We start from the raw sequence: 20044 nt of genomic DNA on the forward strand, positions 1-20044 counted from the left end.
CCCATGGAGAAGCAGGGGAGAAAGGAGGATGCTCCCAGGGTGGTCTGCTTCCCCCATTCCCCCCAGACTGGCTTCTTACCTGGAGACCTGAGGGACCAAGAAACTGAGGCTGGAGCTGTCCAGAGGAATCTGAAGATTTGTGGTTGGTGGGTGGAGAAGAGGGCGTGGGGTGCTGATTGGGCCAGGAGGATGGAAGCCTTTTGGAAGAGCCTTTCTACCCCCATCCCCCCCGCCTTACAATCTCTACTCCACCCGCATTCTCTACACAACCCTCTGAAGGAGACAGGCAGCCCCCAAACAGGTGTTCTTGAAGACACCCCAGTTCAGGCTCATCCTCCAGGAAAGCACACACCTAAGAAAGCTAACTCCTACCCCTGCGCCGGTTGGAAGCCTGATGTGGGTGACACAAACACCAGCCAACCTAGAGCAGGTAGGACATCGAGATCCCCTGACCTGGGCTGCACACACAGCTCACAGAGGCCCCTCACAGCTGGCCTTTCAGTCTCTGCTCATCACCGTCCTGTGGGTTATTGCCATTTTACAGACCCAGAAGCTGGTCCCGGGAAGGAAGGGGCCTGCTGAGGTCACACAGCCTATCCTTCACTCTAGAGTACATGGACAGCAGGACTTGCTGTCTCCCTGGATGGCCCCTTGATGAGCTGAGGACCCAGGAGGGTGTTTGGCTGGCTCAAGTGCTCAGCTCAGCTTCCTGGTGAGATTCGCCAAGTCCTAGCACTTTAGTAGAAGAGTGGGAGACAGCCAGTGCCTGGAAACAGCACCCTGGCCATCCCCCATCCAGCCCCTGACCTGCTGGATGGGGCTCAGACTCAGGAAGATACTGGAAGCCTGGGTTCCCCATTGGCTAGGAACAGAAGGGTTAGGAAAGGCTTGGGAGGCACCTGCCCTCAGTGCTTACCCGTGGGAGTCTGGGGTTTCCCGCTGTTTACTCATCCCTCTGGGTTTTTGTGTCATTTTGTTTTTGATTCTCTTTTTGTTTTTCTCCAGGGCTGACAAGAAAAGGAGAGATGGTGGTATACATTCCTGAGCTGGGAATCTGGAAGGGGAACTGAGCCAGACTCTGATGTGTATCACATTAATTGTATGTAACATTTCTCACAGACCTGCCCTTACTGTGCCTTTGAAAACTGTCATGGTTAGCCAAGGCGGGTGGATCACTTGAGGTCAGGAGTTCGAGACCGTCCTGGCCAACATGGTGAAACCCCATCTCTACTAAAAATACAAAAATTAGTGGGGCCGTGGTGTCGAGCACCTGAAATCCCAGCTACTTGGGAGGCTGAGGCAGGAGAATTGCTTGAACCTGGGAAGTGGAGGCTGCAGTGAGCCACTGCACTCCAGCCTGGGCGACAGAGTGAAATTCTGTCTCACAAAAAGATAGAAAATGGTTATGATTTGATCCCATGCTTGGTGGCCTCATCTCTGTCTCTGTCTGTCTGCCTCCCTCTGTCATCTCTGCCCATTTCCTGTTTCCGTCTTTGTGTGTGTGTGTATGTGTGTGTGTGTGTGTGTGTGTACAAATAGATATATGTATATATAGTCTGTCTTTCTCTGTCACTGTCTCTCCCCCGACTAATCTGATCTGAAGGATCACAGAGCTGGATGGGACAAGAGTCACCACCTCATCCATTCACAGCCTTTGACCAAGATGGTCTGTGAACCACTGGATGTGGGTTCGGTTTTGAAACAAACTTCCCTTTCCCGCCCACTGAGGCGTCAGTTCATGCTCAGCTTAGGTTTAACAGTCTCTAGATTTCCTCCTTGGGCCCAACTCTCACCCTTCCTGCTGCCGTTTGGACACTGGCTTTGGTGTCCTGCGGGGAATAATGATAAGGCAGAGGTCACAGTCCTGCCCCCCACCCAGCCTCGCCTGCTGCGCAGTGAAACCGGTCCCGGCCAGGAGGGAGGAGGAGGGGCAGAGGCAGCTGGGGAGTGTGCCCAAGATGCCGCGGGGGCGGGGGGAGACTGCAGCCAAGGGCTGCGTCTGAGGCTATTTATAGACGGACACACAGAGACACGCACGCAGCGCCAGAGAGTACTGTTTGTTTCCTGGAAACGTGGACTGTTCTCCGTCCTACCAGATTTCCCAGGGAGCGTCATACTCAAATAGGGAAAACAGTGTCTGCAGCTTGGTGTCCGCCCTCCACGTAAGGAGAGATCTCATTGGCTCCACTCCCCCCTTGGTAACCGCAGCGATTGCCCCTGGCCTGGGGAAGGAAGCCCTTTCCAGGCGTTGCTGACTGCCCTGCTCACTTCTCTGTCTCATCTCTCGCCTCCCAGGCCTTCTCGCGCTGCTCCCACAGCAAAACACTGCACCGGTGCTTCCCACTCTCGGGGCCTCGCCCCTGCACCTCCTGCCCTTTGCACACACAGCTCCGTCTGCTAGGAATGCTTTTCCATCCATTCCTATTCTTCTGGCAAAGCTCTACCCACCTGCCATGCCTCACCTCTTCTGAGGGGTCTTTTCTCACCTCTCCTCTGAGAGCTTAGGACTTTGCACGATTATCTCGCTGCTGTTATTTCTATTTACATCCGTCTCCGCCTCCAAACCATAAATTCTTCAAAGTCAAGGACTTTCTCTTACTCATCTTTGCATCCTCAACATGTAGACCAGTGCCTGAACCAGAGCTGACGAGCAATGGAGAATTGTTGAGTGAATGGATGAGATTTTCACAGTGTAGCTGCTGAGAGCTCAGGTCTGCGTTCAGTGGAAGATGTGGCTTAAATACCAGCTCTATGTGAACTTAACCTGGAATTAGAAAAAATAAATAAGTAAATGCCAGCTCTGCCTCTTGCTAGCTACAAGATTGTTCCAGTGACTTGGCCTCACTAAGTGATTCTGCCTCTATGAAACGGGCTATAACAATAGAACCTTGCTCATGTGATTAATGTAAACTTTTAACGACATTGCATACTCACACAGTGCCTGGCTCACATGTGGGTTTTTCTCACCACCCCCATTTTGTCTTTCAGCAAATCCTGTAGGTTCCTCCTTTAAAATGTCCAATCTGTTCTTGCCTTCCAACAACCCAATCCAAACCACCGCCTTTTCCCACTGACACCCTGCCCTCACTTATTTCCAGCACAGCTGGTCAGAACAGTCTCAAAAATACGTCACATCAGCTGGGCACGGTGGCTTATGCCTATAATCCCAGCACGTTGGGAGGCCGAGGCAGGCAGATCACAAGGTCAGGAGTTGGAGACCAGCCTGACTAACATGGTGAAACCATATCTCTACTGAAAATATAAAAATTAGCCTGGCTTAGTGGTGGACACCTGTAACCCTAGCTACTTGGAAGGCTGAGGCAGGAGAATCGCTTGAACTCAGGAGGTGGAGGTTGCAGTGAGCTGAGATCACACCATTGCACTCCAGCCTGGGCGACACAGCGAGACTCCATCTCAAAAAAAGTATGTATGTCACATCATGGCAGACTCCTCTGCTAAAATTCTCGGCACTTCCTCTTCATTCAGAGGAAAAGCCCAGGTCCTCATCATCCTTATCACAGCCTATGAGGCCCTTTAGGATGGTGTCCCCCGCCACCTCCGAATCCCCCTCCTCATTTTCTCCCCTGCTTTCCTGGCTCCAGCCGCACAGCACTCTGCCCCAGTGCCTTTCCCTGTGCCATTTCCTCAGATTGGAATTCTATTCCTTCAGCATTCTCATGCTTCCTTCAAAGGCTACCTTCTTTATGAGGCCTTCCCTGACTGTCCAATCTAAACTTTCAATGATATGCTCACTCGTAGCACTTTCTCTTGCTCCCTTTTTAAATTTTTCAAAAAAATTTCATTGAGATGGAGTCTTGCTCTTGTTGCCCAGGCTGGAGTACAGTGGTGTGATATCAGCTTACTGCAGCCTCCGATTCCTGGGTTCAAGCGATTCTCCTGCCTCAGCCTCCCAAGCAGATGTGACTACAGGCATGTGCCACCAATGCCCAGCTAGTGTTTGTACTTTTAGTAGAGACAAGGTTTCACCATGTTGGTCAGGCTTGAACTCCTGACCTCAAGCACTCCACCCACCTCAGCCTCCCCCAAGTGCTTCTTACAGGCATGAGCCACCAGGCCTCACTGTTGGTACCTTCTATCCCACTTCGCTGCTGGATTATTTCACGTTAGCCTTTATCATTAATAGTAACATATATTTTAGTTATTTCCTTATTTACCATCTGTCTTCCCTGGTAGAATATAAACTTCAAGGGAGCAGGGATGTTTCTTGTCATGTTCGTCATCGTATTTCTAACAGTCTGGCATGAATAAGTACTAGTAAATACTCTGTTGAATAAATGGATCAGATCTGGGAAGTTTTGCTGGAGTCCATTTCCCTCTGTTTACGAGAGCTTGGTGCCCTGAGACTGTGAAGATGAGAGCTTATATTGATGTAAAATATGAAACGTAGCATCCCAGAGATCTGGATGGGGTGCGGCCTCTCCTCCTTGCCCCTGGGCAGCCAGAACTGACTCAGGAGGCAGAACCCCAAACCATGCTTCTGCCTCAGACTGGATTTTCCCCTCCTTCCAGCCCAGCCCAGCTGCTTCCAGTAGAGGGTTTGGCTTGGGAGTTGGTATCAGCGTTGCAAGTTTCTACCTGGGGGTGAAGGCTAGAGGCTGAGTGCAGGAGATGGTCACTTGGAGACCGGACGAGCCCAGGGGCGGAATGAGTTCAGCTGCTCACAGAGATGTTGATGTTTCCTCAGGAGGTAGCAGGAATTTGGAGAACAGAGAAATGCCCTGAGCCTTGCAGGGCGAGATCTTTAGTCAGTGAAAAGGAGTGGCCAAGAGGGCCCATGATGATGAGATGGTGGGATAAATGAACTTCAGAGAGGGGCATGAGGAATGATGGCAGGGAAGGGCTAACACGGAGCAAAGAAGCATTGGTCCCTGCCGCCTCAGCCTGAGGGGTGTTGGGTAAGGCAGAAAAACAGGCTTCTCTTGACACAGTCTGTTTCAGGGAATGCCAGCAGATGAAGAAGATGTATGGAGGGGGTGAGGATACAGGCGACTTTTCTGGGCCCAAAGGGGGCTCAGTGAAAGAGTTTGGAAAGGAGGGTGGTGAGAGAGGCTAGCACAGTGCACACCCACAGAGGAATGGGGTGAGAACATGTGCCCTTCAGACAGTGACCAGCAACCAAAGACGGAGAGAGGAGCTTAGTCTTGGCTGGGCCTTGGAGGTGGCAACCACGCCCGGGGTTCCAGGAGAGAGGCCCAGCAACTGAGACATGAGACCCAGAGTGCTGCGCAGGCGGAGAACTGCCGCTTATGCTCTCAGGGGCCAGCCACTGCCTTGACGTCTGCACAGTGGTGTCTGTGTCTTGGAGGGACAGGGCTTCCGGGGTCCTGGATGCAGGCTGTGTGCTGCCCTAACTCACCTCTTCATCCTCTCCACTACTCTGTGTCATGTTGGCCCACACAGGCCCACTCTCCTGCTGCTGGGAGAAGGGGCTGGAAGGTGTTAGGAATTCATCAAGCTTGCAACTAAAGCTGACTCTAAGCCAGGCCCCATCTGGGGAAGGAATCTGCTCCCCCAAAGGCAAGTATTCCCCCGAGGGTTGCTTCTCAGCTTCTGCCCTACTAACCCACTAGTGTCTGTGGGAAGAGGAGTGATCTGGGTTTCTCACCCTCCTGTGCCAGCCTGGCTCTGTGATCGGGAAAGGTGAAGGCAAGAAGGACGGCTGGGGGTACAGGAGAGAGGATGAATAGGGGATGGGATGGGAGCTGGGTCAGGGGAGGGATGTGGACAGATGGCCAGCCCAGTATTTGGCTGGAAAGGTCCCTAGTGATGTGTTTTTGCTTCTGCGACTCCCTGGGTATATCAGGAGCAAAAGGATGGGAACGATCTGCTAAAAGTCTGTTATCCTGCAGGCCCCCCAAGAATGTGACCTCCCACACCTTCTCCCTCTAGGTCTTCTCCTATGGTATAAGAAGGTGTGACTGAAAGTGCCGGAACTCACAGGAGACACATGGACTTGGGACAGAAACAGATCTGAAGCCAAATTTATTGCCTCTTTCCCAAATTTAGAAGACAGACATGTTGTAAACGCTCCTCATCCTCACTCCCAGGGGCCCAGGATAAACCCCCTTTATCTCCAGATGAAAAACAAGAGAAGAGGCCCTGAACGTAGTGGAGCTTCCCCAGATGTTGTTCTGGCAGTGCTGTAATGGGGCTGGGCCTCCTGGGGCTGAGTGTCTGGGGCAAGCAGGAAGCTGGCATCACAGCTGTGACAGCCAGAGACCACCCGGGGAGCGGGGGCTGAAGGGTGGAGGAAGGCAGATTCAGAAAGTGGGACTTAAGAAAGAGTCTAAAGAAGAGGTACTGCAGCTTCTCACCTCCAGCTTCCTGGCTCTGGGCCTGAGGTATTTCTCTACTGCACCATGGGCTCAGGTCCAGGGGAGGCCAAGCACTTTTCCATCCATGTGATTTGGAGGAAGGAGCCAGGAGAAAGGGAGAGACAGTTGGACTTCCCTGAGCCTCAGTTTGCTTAGATGTAACAGAGTATTGGGCTAGGAGACCCACTCTGCCTCTTAATCTGTCATCTGTGGTCCACACTGACGGCTCCTTGGGCCCTAGTGGAATACGTGATCATCTGCCAGCAAGAGAGGATTTTCCTGATTAGGGGACAGATATATGTCCTGGAGGCCTACTTCCTGAGTCAATCCCATATCCAATTATTGGCCCAGTCCTGTCAATCATCCTTTTGAAATACCTTCTATTCAGCATCACTGAAGCCACCAACCATTAGATCATTCTTGGATAGTTTCAACAGTTCCCCAAGTGGTCTCTTTGCCTGAAGTGCTTCCCTTCCTGACCTTTCCTCAGTCGATACTCTGCTGTCAGAGCTCCTTCTAAACTTCGGGTCTGTCTTGTTCTTTCATGCTTAAAAGCTTTGAAGGTTCCCTGCAGTTGAAAGTTTAATTCTTGATTTGGCTTTCAAGCCCTTTACAATCTGGCCCAACCTCTAAGCTCAATTCGCCCATTCTCAGTGTTTTTCAAACACATACTTTGCACTCTCATACCATTGTGCCTTTGTAGTTTTTTTGTTTGTTTGTTTTTGAGACAGAGTTTTGCTCTTGTTGCCCAGGCTGGAATGGACTCAGCTAACTGCAACCTCTGCCTCCCAGGTTCAAGCGATTCTCTTGCCTCAACCTCCTGAGTAGCTGGGATTACAGGCATGTGACACCACACCCAGCTAATTTTATATTTTTAGTAGAAACGGGGTTTCTCCATGTTGGTCAGGCTGGTCTCGAACTCCTGATGTCAGCTGATTCACCCACCTGGCCTCCTAAAATGCTGGGATTACAGGTGTGAGCCACCGTGCACAGCTTTTTTTTTTAGATATATAGTTTTGCTCTTGTTGCCCAGGCTGGAGTGCAATGGTGCAATCTCAGCTCACTGCAACTTCTGCTTCCCAGGTTCAAGCGATTCTCCTGCTTCTGCCTCCTGAGTAGCTGAGATTACAGGCGCCTGCCACCAGGCCTGGATAATTTTTTATATTTTTGGTATAAATTTCATATAAAATTAGTATAAAATCACCTCTTAGAGTTGTTGGGAAAATCAAGTGAGTTTACAGTACTTAGAATAGCGTCTGGCACATAATAGTGGCCACTACATGTGAACTATTATTATTCAGAATGTATACTTTCCACGAAAAATTTGAGATAGCTTGAAATATTAAACCACAAAGAGAAGAGGATAATTATGTATGTATTTTTTTTAGAGAATTTCTAAGTCTCATATGTGTGCATTTATTTTTTTTTTTATTTTTAATTGCATTTTAGGTTTTGGGGTACATGTACAGAGCATGCAATACAGTTGCATAGGTACACACATGGCAGTGTGTTTTGTTTGCTTTCTCCCCTTCACCCACATTTGGCATTTCTCCCCAGGCTATCCCTCCCCACCTCCCCCTCCCACTGGCCCTCCCCTTTTCCCCCCAATAGACCCCAGTGTTTAGTACTCCCCTCTCTGTGTCCATGTGTTCTCATTTTTCATCACCTGCGTATGAGTGAGAATATGCGGTGTTTCATTTTCTGTTCTTGTGTCAGTTTGCTGAGAATGATGTTCTCCAGATTCATCCATGTCCCTACAAACGACACGAACTCATCATTTCTGATTGCTGCATAATATTCCATAGTGTATATGTGCCACATTTTCCCAATCCAGTCTATCATCAATGGGCATTTGGGTTGATTCCAGGTCTTTGCTATTGTAAACAGTGCTGCTATGAACATTTGTGTGCATGTGTCCTTATAGTAGAACGATTTATAGTCCTTTGGGTATATACCCAGTAATGGGATTGCTGGGTCAAATAGAATTTCTATTTCTAAGGCCTTGAGGAATCGCCACACTGTCTTCCACAATGGTTGGACTAATTTACACTCCCACCAACAGTGTAAAAGTGTTCCTTTTTCTCCACATCCTCTCCAGCATCTGTTGTCTCCAGATTTTTTAATGATCGCCATTCTAACTGGCGTGAGATGGTATCTCAATGTGGTTTTGATTTGCATCTCTCTGATGACCAGTGAAGATGAGCATTTTTTCATATGACTGTTGGCCTCATATATGTCTTCTTTCGTAAAGTGTCTGTTCATATCCTTTGCCCACTTTTGAATGGGCTTGTTTGTTTTTTTCCTGTAAATCTGTTTGAGTTCTTTGTAAATTCTGGATATCAGCCCTTTGTCAGATGGGTAAACTGCAAAAATTTTTTCCCTTTCTGTTGGTTGCCGATTCACACTAGAGACTGTTTCTTTTGCCGTGAAGAAGCTGTGGAGTTTCATTAGGTCCCATTTGTCTATTTTGGCTTTTGTTGCCAATGCTTTTGGTGTTTTGTTCATGAAGTCCTTGCCTACTCCTATGTCCTGGATGGTTTTGCCTAGATTTCCTTCTAGGGTTTTTATGGTGCCAGGTCTTATGTTTAAGTCTTTAATCCATCTGGAGTTAATTTTAGTGTAAGGTGTCAGGAAGGGGTCCAGTTTCTGCTTTCTGCACATGGCTAGCCAGTTTTCCCAGCACCATTTGTTGAACAGGGAATCCTTTCCCCATTGCTTGTTTTTGTCAGGTTTATCAAAGATTGTATGGTTGTAGATATGTTGTGTTGCCTCCGGTGCCTCTGTTCTGTTCCATTGGTCTATATCTCTGTTTTGGTACCAGTACCATGCTGTTTTGATTACTGTAGCCTTGTAGTATAGTGTGAAATCCAGTAGTGTGATGCCCCCTGCTGTGTTCTTTTTGCTTAGAATTGACTTGGCTATGCGGGCTCTCTTTTGGTTCCATATGAAGTTCATGGTGGTTTTTTCCAGTTCTGTGAAGAAAGTCAATGGTAGCTTGATGGGGATAGCATTGATTCTGTAAATTACTTTGGGCAGTATAGCCATTTTTACGATATTAATTCTTCGTAACCATGAACATGGAATGTTTCTCCATCTGTTTGTGTCCTCTCTGATTTCGTTGAGCAGTGGTTTGTAGTTTTCCTTGAAGAGGTCCCTTACGTTCCTTGTGAGTTGTATTCCAAGGTATTTTATTCTTTTTGTAGCAATTGTGAATGGCAGTTCCTTCTCGATTTGGCTCTCTTTAAGTCTGTTATTGGTGTAGAGGAAGGCTTGTGATTTTTGCACATTGATTTTATATCCTGAGACTTTGCTGAAGTTGCTTATCAGTTTCAGGAGTTTTTGGGCTGAGGCGATGGGGTCTTCTAGGTATACTATCATGTCGTCTGCAAATAGAGACAATTTGGCTTCCACCTTTCCTATTTGAATAACCTTTATTTCTTTTTCTTGCCTGATTGCTCTGGCTAGAACTTCCAGTACTATATTGAATAGGAGTGGTGAGAGAGGGCATCCTTGTCTAGTGCCAGATTTCAAAGGGAATGCTTCCAGTTTTTGCCCATTAAGTATGATATTGGCTGTTGGTTTGTCATAAATAGCTTTTATTACTTTGAGATACGTTCCATCGATACCGAGTTTATTGAGGGTTTTTAGCATGAAGGGCTGTTGAATTTTGTCAAATGCCTTCTCTGCATCAATTGAGATAATCATGTGGTTTTTGTTTTTGGTTCTGTTTATGTGGTGAATTACGTTTATAGACTTGCGTATGTTGAACCAGCCTTGCATCCCTGGGATGAATCCCACTTGATCATGATGAATAAGTTTTTGATTTGCTGTTGCAATCGGCTTGCCAATATTTTATTGAAGATTTTTGCATCTATGTTCATCATGGATATTGGCCTGAAGTTTTCTTTTCTTGTTGGGTCTCTGCTGGGTTTTGGTATCAGGATGATATTGGTCTCACAGAATGATTTGGGAAGGATTCCTTCTTTTTGGATTATTTGGAATAGTTTCAGAAGAAATGGTACCAGCTCCTCTTTGTGTGTCTGGTAGAATTCGGCTGTGAACCTGTCTGGACCTGGGCTTTTTTTGTGTGGTAGGCTCTTAATTGCTGCCTCGATTTCTGCCCTTGTTATTGGTCTATTCATAGTTTCAGTTTCCTCCTGGTTTAGGCTTGGGAGGACACAGGAGTCCAGGAATTTATCCGTTTCTTCCAGGTTTACTAGTTTATGTGCATAGAGTTGTTTGTAATATTCTCTGATGACGGTTTGAATTTCTGTGGAATCTGCGGTGATTTTCCCTTTATCATTTTTTATTGCATCTATTTGGTTGTTCTCTCTTTTCTTTTTAATCAATCTGGCTAGTGGTCTGTCTATTTTGTTGATCTTTTCAAATAAACCAGCTCTTGGATTTATTGATTTTTTTGGAGGGTTTTTCGTGTCTCAATCTCCTTCAGTTCAGCTCTGATCTTAGTTATTTCTTGTCTTCTGCTGGGTTTTGAGTTTTTTTTATCTTGCTCCTCTAGCTCTTTCAATTTTGACGATAGGGTGTCAATTTTGGATTTCTCCATTCTTCTCATATGGGCACTTATTGCTATATACTTTCCTCTAGAGACTGCTTTAAATGTGTCCCAGAGATTCTGGCATGTTGTGTCTTCATTCTCATTGGTTTAGAAGAACTTCTTTATTTCTGCCTTCATTTTATTGTTTATCCAGTCAACATTCAAGAGCCAGTTGTTCAGTTTCCATGAAGCTGTGCGGTTCTGGGTTGGTTTCTGTATTCTGAGTTCTAACTTGACTGCACTATGGTCTGAGAGGCTGTTTGTTATGATTTCAGTTGTTTTGCATTTGTTGAGCAGTGCTTTACTTCCAATTATGTGGTCAATTTTAGAGTAGGTGTGATGTGGTGCTGAGAAGAATGTATATTCTGTGGATTTGGGGTGGAGAGTTCTGTAAATGTCTATCAGGTTTGCTTGCTCCAGGTCTGAGTTCAAGCCCTGGATATCCTTGTTGATTTTCTGTCTGGTTGATCTGTCTAATATTGACAGTGGAGTGTTAAAGTCTCCCACTATTATTGTGTGGGAGTCTAAGTCTCTTTGTAAGTCGTTAAGAACTTGCCTTATGTATCTGGGTGCTCCTGCATTGGGTCCATATATGTTTAGGATCGTTAGCTCTTCTTGTTGTATCGATCCTTTTACCATTATGTAATGGCCTTCTTTGTCTCTTTTGATCTTTGTTGCTTTAAAGTCTATTTTATCAGAGATGAGAATTGCAACTCCTGCTTTCTTTTGCTCTCCATTTGCTTGGTAAATCTTCCTCCATCCCTTTATTTTGAGCCTTTGTGTATCCTTGCATGTGAGATGGGTTTCCTGGATACAGCACACTGATGGGTTTTGGCTTTTTATCCAATTTGCCAGTCTGTGTCTTTTGATTGGTGCATTTAGTCCATTTACATTTAGGGTTAATATTGTTATGTGTGAGTTTGATACTGCCATTTTGATGCTAGCTGGCTGTTTTGCCCGTTAGTTGTTGTAGATTCTTCATTATGTTGATGCTCTTTAGCATTTAGTGTGATTTTGGAATGGCTGGTACTGGTTGTTCTTTTCTATGTGTAGTGCCTCTTTCAGGAGCTCTTGTAAAGCAGGCCTGGTGGTGACAAAATCTCTGAGTACTTGCTTGTTCACAAAGGATTTTATTTTTCCTTCACTTCTGAAGCTCAGTTTGGCTGGACATGAAATTCTGGGTTGAAAGTTCTTTTCTTTAAGGATGTTGAATATTGGCCCCCACTCTCTTCTGGCTTGTAGAGTTTCTGCCGAGAGATCCGCTGTGAGTCTGATGGGCTTCCCTTTGTGGGTGACCCAACCTTTCTCCCTGGCTGCCCTCAGTATTTTCTCCTTTATTTCAACTTTGTTGAATCTGACGATTATGTGCCTTGGGGTTGCTCTTCTTGAGGAATATCTTTGTGGTGTTCTCTGTATTTCCTGCAATTGAGTGTTGGCCTGTCTTGCTAGGTGGGGGAAATTTTCCTGGATAATGTCCTGAAGAGTATTTTCCAGCTTGGATTCATTCTCTTCATCACATTCTGGTACGCCTATCAAATGTAGGTTAGGTCTCTTCACATAGTCCCACATTTCTTGGAGATTTTGTTCATTCCTTTTTGCGATTTTTTCTCTGATCTTGGTTTCTCATTTTATTTCATTGAGTTGATCTTCGACTTCTGATATTCTTTCTTCTGCTTGGTCAATTCGGCTATTGAAACTTGTGCATGCTTCACGAAGTTCTTGTATTGTGTTTTTCAGCTCCTTTAATTCATTCATATTCCTCTCTAAGGTATCCATTCTTGTTATCATTTCCTCAAATCTTTTTTCAAGGTTCTTAGTTTCTTTGCATTGATTTAAAACATGTTCTTTTAGCTCACAAAACTTTCTCATTATCCACCTTCTGAAGTCTAATTCCGTCATTTCATCACAGTCATTCTCCATCCAGCTTTGTTCCCTTGCTCGTGAGGAGTTTTGGTCCTTTCTAGGAGGCGAGGTGTTCTGGTTTTGGGTGTTTTCCTCCTTTTTGTGCTGGTTTCTTCCCATCTTTGTGGATTTATCCACCTGTCATCTGTGTAGTTGCTGACTTTTCGATTGGGTCTCTGAGTGGACACCCAGATTGTTGATGATGAAGTATTTCTGTTACTTGGTTTTCCTTCTACCAGTCTAGCCCCTTCGCTGTATGACTGCTGAGGTCCACTCCAGGCCCTGCTTGTCTGGGGTGCACCTATAGCAGCTGCGGAACAGCGAGGGATGCTACCAGTTTCTTTTTCTGCTATCTTTGTCCCAGAATGATGCCTGCCAAATGTCAGTCTTTTGGATATAGAGGGGTCAGGGAGCTGCTTGAGGAGACAGTCTGTACTTTGTAGGAGCTCAAGTGCTGAGCTGTGAGCTCTGTTGTTCATTCAGGGCTGTTAGGCTGCTATGTTTAATTCTGCTGCAACATAACTCATAAAAAAACCCTTTTTTTCTCAGATGCTCTGTCTGGGGTGGGGGTTGGGGCTTTCCTTGTGAGTGTTGGCCTTGCTGTCCTGCCCAGCTAGGAGGCAGTCTAGTCACTATTTGCCTGCCGAGGCTGCGCCCTGCTGGTGTGAGGTTCACCCTGTTGCTGCAGGCTCTGCCCTTCTGCTGCGGTCTCCGCCCTGTTGCCACGGGCTACGCCCTGCGGCGGAGTCTCTCTGTTGTACCGGGTTGCCTCGGCAACGGCAGGCTGCATCAGCAATGGGCGTGTACCTCAATAGGGGCTGATTGCCTCGGTAATGGCAGACGCTCCTCCCCCATGGAGCTGTGCTTTAAGAAAACCTCCTCACCGGGAGCGTTTGGAGTCGCCGTTTTGTTTGTCGCACTGCGCTACCCCAAATGCTGTGTCCCTGGGCTTTCCTGGGCTGGCTCACTGACCAAGTCCCATTCAGTCTCAAGTTCAGCCCTCTCAGGTCTCAGTTTGCCGGTTCAACAGGGCACCCGTAACAGTGCGCTTTTGTATGGAGCACTGTGGAGCGCCTCTGCGCTCCGGCGCGGGCCACAGCCACACCGGCTGCCAGCTACACCAGCCAAGGCCTCTGCCTGGCGTCCCGCGTCTCTTTTATACCTGGGAATTTCCCCGTTCTGTGGGCAACTAAGATCCGTCTGGAAATGTGTCCCCGACTCACCCTCTCCGTGCATCCAGCGAGAGCTTCAATCCTGGGTTGTTCTCACAGCGCCATCTTGAGTCCTCCGTGTGCGTTTATATTGTATTAAAGATCAGAAACTAATTGGTAGTAGGTGGGAGAAAGAGAAAGACAGGTATTTACCAATTTGTTGAATCAGTTACTTCTCTGACACCTAAATTTATCTTTGAACTTCCAGGAAGCCAAGGTAAAAAGGGAAATACACACATTATATGGGTTTTCATTGTGAAATATAAGAAAGCATTCAAGTTAGCCTGTTAAAACGCCCGCCCTAGCCCCCTACGTTTACACATTCCTCAAGAAGAAATTTATGATATGAATCCCTGTGTTGGAATATTGGAGCCAAGGAACCTGCAGTTGTTTTCAGTTGGCTTTTTGTATCTTCCTCAATTGTGCTACCTTTAATAAGACTCATAATGACAACAGAAGTAATCAGGATATTGGCTGGGGTAGTAACAATCAGTATCATCTCTACATTCTTTCTATTCTCATCTCAGAGCTTCCTTTCTTCTCTCTTGGCTCAGGAACTCTCTGGGATCAGGGGTTGAGCCTCGCTGAGTCAAATAATCAGATGGCCCCAGGTGGTTTTAGCTGCCTCCCTGCAGCATTAGAGTTGTGTAGAAGCAAGGTGGAACCCATGGCAAAAACTCATGAGGTGAATGGAGACAGGAAGGTTGTGAGATAAGTCTAAGAGGGCTTTGAGAAGACTGAGCTTCCAAATTTGGAAAAGAACGATTATCTCAGCGGGGATGGGTAAATTCCTAGAAAGATAACTCGGCTGGGTGTGGTATCTCACACCTGTAATCCCAGCACTTTGGGAGGTCGAGGCGGGCGGATCACGAGGTCAGGAGCTCGAGACTAGCCTGGCCAATATGGTGAAACCCCGTCTCTACTAAAAATACAAAAAAATTAGCTGGGCATGGTGGCAGGTGCCTGCAATCCCAGCTACTCAGGAGGCAGAGGCAGGAGAATCGCTCAAACCCAGGAGGCGGAGGTTGCAGTGAGCAGAGATCACGCCACTGCACTCCAGCCTGGGCGACAGTGTGAGACTCTGACTTAGAGGGTGAGGGGGGAAGAAAACAACTCTCTGTCCTCTACCTTTTGAATTCAGAGGAATCTATTGTAAGTCAATATCCTTTTGTAAAAACATTGCGTAATCCAGGAAGACCACCACCACCACCACCACGATCCTCCAGCCTGACCTGCCAGTCTTAAAAAAAGTGGCTCTTTGCCTAAGAATTTACACACTTGGAAGCTTTGGACCTATCCCATTGAATTCTTAGATAGGTTCAGAGATATGGGTGGGGGTTAGAGCTGAATTACTCCGCAGAAGAAAACAAGAAGAATCTATATTTTTGCTCCTGAGAGAGAGGAGCAGGAAAGAGGGGCTTGAGTAACCTTCAAATGGTGTTGGGAAGGCCTGGAGCCAGCGTTAGAGAGGAAGCCGAGGGCAGTTTAACAACAGAAATGCCCAACTCTCTCCCTTTCCAGTTGTTTACATTTTTGAGAAATTAATCCTCTCCGGAGACCCCCAACCTTCACCAAACCCCATGATGCACATACAGACCTTGTAAGGAGTTCATATGAAGAAACAAGAGACAGGGCTGACACGGCCCATATCAGTGAGGGCACTCACGGGTCAGTAGGATGATTCCCAAACGGAACTGACTTGAGATCTCAAAGCCAGAGGCACTGATGAGAAAGAACGTCTTCCCCATCCTCCATCCCCACTTCCAGGGGAATTTGGAATATTTTGAGGAAGACTATTGGGTCACTCATCGATGTTTGAATAAAACATACAACCAGGAGCCCCCATGGCTCCGGCCAGTTGTCCTGGCGCTTGAGGAGGCGAGGCTACGTGTTCAAAGACAGCCTGGGCAACATAAGAACCTCTCGCTCATTTAAAAAACAAAAAACATTGAACAATCTATGAGCAGTTGGCTACAGCTATCCAATAGCTTACCCACTGGGAGCATGGAATTAGGTGTTACCTTCTTATGTCTGACGTTTAATGAGGTAATGAGGACAACCATCTCCAAAGGGAGGGCTCCTGCCCACCCACTGTGCAGTCTACTTCTCAGCAACCTAGCACAGTCCTCCCTAAGAGGGCGTTCCATGGGGCTCATTGAAGACAGTGAGTGGGAGGAGAAATGCTACAGAAATTTACTATGTGTGGCTGGCCGTCTGGCTCACTGCCATTTACGTATGGATCCCAAATCCATCACTGGACCTCATGATCTGAATATCTTTTGTCCTCTTTGTCGTGGAGTGATCAAAGGAAGGAGATTTAGTCCCCACCCTCAGAAGCGGAGAGTGTGGGCTTTTCATTCTGATTGGAAAGAAATGGTTCCTCCCTCAGGACACTCTTGAGTTCCCGAGGAGGGGAAGCTTCCACACCGAGGACACAGAGCAAAGCTGCCAGCAGACAGGCAAACCTGGGCAGAACTGCACTGCACAAGCGCCATTCACAGTTAACCAAGGAGGTCAAGTCAAGGTGCAGCAGGAAATAGCTTCTTGGGCCTGGGAATTTTGAGCTGAGCTGGATTTGGAAGGCGAGAGTTCTTACTGGCAGCCACAGAAGGCAGTCGTGTCCCGTGCAGTGTCCAGTACTGAGTGAAGCGTCTGCACAACGACCGCTCGCTCACCTGCGGTTCCCCTCCCTGCTGGAAGGGTAACTCAGGCATGCTCACTACTTGCTTACTAACAGAGGCTGCAGACAAACAGCCCACCACAGCGCACACAAGAGGCAAACTCCAGATGACTTTATTTACAGAGATGAAGCTCTTCAACAGGGTCAAAGGGCATTCTCAGAGCACACAGGTGTGGCCTGGGAGAGGCAGGTTCTGGAGGGGGCACCTGAACCAAGTGACCACCTGTAAGTCTGAATGGCACTTCACAGCTTGCAAAGCTGTTTTACACCAAGCAGAACACTCATCTAGCCTTACAAGGCTGGAGGCCAGCACCCTCTATATTTTACAAAGAAGGAAGCTGGGGACTAAAGGAATTATAAGACAATCTTAAGGCCACACGGCAGAGGTGAGGATGTCCTTTCTACCAGCCGACACTGGCCTAGCATCACAGCCCTCGGGTCCTGGACTTTGGGATGCAGAGCATTCAGGAACTATCAGAGTGCATCTATGAAAGGCCACCTGGTCATCTGCATTTCAATCTAGCTCTGCGCATTTCAGAAGAAACCCAAAGAGGGAGGAGGCAGAGAGACAGTGTCTGGGAAGGCTGCCCGCCTGGGCTCTGGCTCTTAGGAGAAGAGGGGGAAGCCAGCGTCCTTTTTCCAAACGCGGGTCACCTTTGCCCTGGCCCGGGCATTGTTTGGGAGAGGAGAGCCTGGCCCTTGAGAGCTGGCAGCTGTGGCCCTCCCCGTGCGCGCCCCGGCCCTACCGGCCCCTCCGGAGTCTGTGCCCATATAAGGGAAGCACTTCCAGGTGGCCGAAGTAGAGGCTGTGACGCCCCCGGTCCACGTCAGCGGCCGGCGGGAGGCGCGAAAGCCCGGCAGAAAAACAAGTGACGCGACGCGGAAGGGAGGCGCGGGGCGGCGGGAGGAGCGGCGGCGCCTGCCGAGTTAACCCCTGCCCAGGCGGAGGGAGCCGCCAAGGTCAGAGTGCGGCCAGCCAAGGTCGTGGGCTGTCTGCGCTTCCGTGTGAAGCGGGGCGAGGAGCGGGGGAAGCCGGGGGCCAGGGGCCGCGCTGGTGACACCTACCTGAGCACCCCTGTCCTGGGGTGGACGCAGGTATTTGTGTTTTGGAAGATCTGCTCTTTGGGCGTCCAGGTGTCTTTGAACACCTGCGCATTTTGCCTGGTGGTGTCAAGGACGCACATTACATGGATAGCGGCTGTGTGTATTTTTACTACAGAGCCTAGGGATTTTGCCATGGGGTGTTTAAAGGCAATCAGGTCTCCTCTTGAAACTCAATCTCTTCTGTCCTGAAACAAGCAAACAAAAAGCACAACTGGCATCTGTGCTTCCAGAGACTCCGGAAAGTCTCGAGAGGTGCTGCTGTAAGGGGACTGGTTTCTTATTAGCCAAGTGGCCTTCCCACTCTTTCCTCAGACCAGGCAATAAAAAGGTATGGCCTCGGGGCTGACGGAGAAGCAGCCGGAAAAAGGAGGGTTTCCGGAGGCCTCCTGCCAGGCAGAGGCCAAGAAAGAAACAGAAAAGGAAGAGAAGCTGCAATGAGAACTCAGGGCTCATCACGGAGCCTTCACTGTCTAGGGGCAGGTTGGGGAGGCTCTTTGATTTCTGAGTCCAGCTGTGTGCTCAGATAAAGCCTGTTGGAGTGCTGTTTTCAGAGGCCTGCCACGTCTGGCCTGAAATTGTGTGTGCGCGTGCCTGCCTGTGGTGGGCTGGAAGTAACTTGGCTAGCTCAGCCTCCGGGAAAGTCCCCAGGGCCTCCCAACCATCCCTTCACACCCACAGTGCTCAGCCACCCACATTCACGGCTTTAAGACCGACTTCCTCTTTCTCCTTACCCTGGCCCAGTCTCTCCCTGGTAGAGAGTTGTCTGGGTGGAAAACTCACCCCATCCCCAAGCTCTGGGTGCTGTGATAGAGTGGAGTCTGGGGCATGAAAAGAGACAATGGTCCTCCTGGCAGGGCGTTGGCCGAGGATGTGGCAAGTTTGCCTTGGCTGTGAGCACAGTCCCTGTCCCTGAAGCTTATCCTTGGGGTGGCTGGTGAACATGGTTTTATGCCTGGGAATTTTAAAGGCTGCTGGAGGGGCCTTCCTTCCTCAGGAGCCAGTGTCCTGGGACTGGAAGATACCAAAGGTGTTGAAGAATTAAAACAATGGGGCAGTGTTTGTGTTTCTGCCTGGACGGTGCTGCATGGTGGTTATGGCTGTGGGTTTTGGGGTCAGATGGGACTTTAGCTCTGCCCCTTGCTGGTAGGTCTTCTGGCAAGTTCCTGACTTCTCGGAGCCTCAATTTCCTTGTTTGGAAAATGGAAATAAAAGTATTAATCCTACTGATTCGTTGTTGTTGTTTGAGGCAGGGTCTCACTCTGTCACCCCACCCAGGCTGGAGTGCAGTGGCATGACCATAGCTCACTGCAGTCGTGACCTCCTGGGCTCAAGCGATTCTCCCACCTCAACCTCTGGAGTAGCTGGGATCACAGGCATGCACCACCATGCCTGGCTGATCTTTTTTTTTGGTATTTTTTGTAGAGACGGGGTTTTGCCACATTGCCCAGGCTGGTCTCAAACTCCTGAGCTCAGCCAATCCATCCACCCCAGCCTCCCAAAGTGCTGGAGTTATTGGCATGAGCCACTGTGCCTGGCCTATATTGTTCCTTTGAGGATGAAAAGAGATCCCATTTATCAAGCATTCATAATGTTCGCTCCTTCCACAATATTTGTGCACCCGGAACATAAACACATTAGATGGTAACTTGTATGACTATTAGCAGTGGTAGTAGTGTCAGAAAAGTCCTCTTGGACATCACATGGAGAGTTAGCTGGAGTCACCAGGTATTCAACGTTTGCCTTTGGAAGTCCTGTGCCTCTCACCTTTCTTTGAGGTCACTCTGGCCCCTCATCAACTCCAGCACCTCCTTCACCATCCTGACCCCAGCCTGGCCTGGAAGAAAAAGCAATGGGCATAGAAGCACAGGACCGAGGCTTCCACCCCAGCTCTGCCCTGCCCTGCCCTGGGCCACTCAGCCCTTCTGAGCCTCAATTTCCTTATGAAATGGAGAGAAGACTTTCTGGCTGGCTTATTTATTGTGAGAGTCAAGAGAATAAATATTTGTGAAAATACTTTGAAAACAGCCCCCGCCTATCAGTTCTCCACCAGGAGACTTCTCCCTTCTCATCCTCCGCACCGGCTCCTACCCCGCGCCACCCCTTTAAGTCTCTCTGTAGATTTTCATGGCTTTCAGCATTTTGTTCACAGCTCTGTTGACAGTGTTCCCTTGACTTGAGAATTCCGGAGGTGGCTTAATTCCGACTTCCCCATGGACACGTCCTCCGGGCATATGCCCTGTTCATTCATCCTGTGATT

At 48.3% G+C, this 20044-nt stretch overlaps 1 long non-coding RNA gene across 1 annotated transcript; it reads right to left on the reverse strand.

The window, feature by feature from the left end:
- Positions 1-960: 960 nt before the first annotated feature.
- On the reverse strand, positions 961-18370 carry LOC144580390 (uncharacterized). Its single transcript, XR_013529834.1, has 3 exons — positions 17749-18370; positions 14016-14113; positions 961-2764 (listed from the first exon to the last, which is right to left on the reverse strand). It is a non-coding gene; the product is annotated as an uncharacterized LOC144580390 (long non-coding RNA).
- Positions 18371-20044: the final 1674 nt, after the last annotated feature.

This window comes from Callithrix jacchus, chromosome 19 (assembly GCF_049354715.1).
Source record: "Callithrix jacchus isolate 240 chromosome 19, calJac240_pri, whole genome shotgun sequence".
NCBI classification, from domain to species: domain Eukaryota; kingdom Metazoa; phylum Chordata; class Mammalia; order Primates; family Cebidae; genus Callithrix; species Callithrix jacchus.